This window comes from Helianthus annuus, chromosome 13, assembly GCF_002127325.2.
Source record: "Helianthus annuus cultivar XRQ/B chromosome 13, HanXRQr2.0-SUNRISE, whole genome shotgun sequence".
NCBI classification, from domain to species: domain Eukaryota; kingdom Viridiplantae; phylum Streptophyta; class Magnoliopsida; order Asterales; family Asteraceae; genus Helianthus; species Helianthus annuus.
The window spans coordinates 106,987,010-106,987,925 of NC_035445.2; the positions used below are offsets into that span (position 1 = coordinate 106,987,010).

The 916-nt window shown below is 31.2% G+C and overlaps 1 non-coding gene across 1 annotated transcript; it reads left to right on the forward strand.

Annotated features, from left to right (window-relative positions):
* Window positions 1-528: 528 nt before the first annotated feature.
* Window positions 529-601, forward strand: TRNAA-AGC. The gene has a single exon. It is a non-coding gene; the product is annotated as a tRNA-Ala (tRNA).
* The last annotated feature ends 315 nt before the right edge of the window (window positions 602-916 follow it).

Consider the following 916-nt stretch of genomic DNA (forward strand, 5'->3'; position numbering starts at 1 on the left):
TCATTCAACTCTCTAACTATCATATATTAATTTCCCAAAAAGTAAATAATAAAAGAATTAAATCTTAAATTATAAAAAAAAATTAGATTAAAAAAACAAAGCATCAATTATAGCTAAAACATCAATTTTAGTTTTCCGTCCGTCTTAACTTGATCTGACTTATTTAATCGTTTATGTAACAAACATGTCGTTTAGCACATGCGTGTGTGTATATATATATATGTATCAATTGGAATATGTAAAACTACTTTTCGATCCATGAAATAACATCAAACATAACCTGTACAAATATGTTTATGCACAACTTGGATAACTACCTAATCATTTACAAATGATTTTGTTAAGAATAAACATTAATTTTAGGAACTCTTGAGAGTCAATAGTATTATAAGTAGAAGTCATATGTTTCCTTTGTTATGGTCTCAGGAATGCGATGGATAGTAATAGCACAGATGTATTTTGATTATTTTTCTTTGTTAATCAATGACTTTGACTTAACAGAATAATATGTGATAACCTAAACAAAATGGGGATGTAGCTCAGATGGTAGAGCGCTCGCTTAGCATGCGAGAGGTACGGGGATCGATACCCCGCATCTCCATTAACCTTTTATTTTTTTTGACGTTGGCCCATTATTAGAAATAGATAAGTTTTAGACTCGATGTTGGCCATTAAATATAGAAAATACGGCGGGAACATGTCAAACGTCAATTACCACAAATGAAAACAAATGTTTTTTTTATTTGTTTATGATTTTTATTATGGTTATAGATAATGGATTAAAGCTTTTAGCACTTTGCCTGTGGTGGGTAATGTATGCTCCGACTCGTGAAATGTTAATAGGGTTGAACCAGGTTCTCGTAGGATCTATACACTGAACGAGACATAAAATTTACTCAACCACCCTTCTAACCCC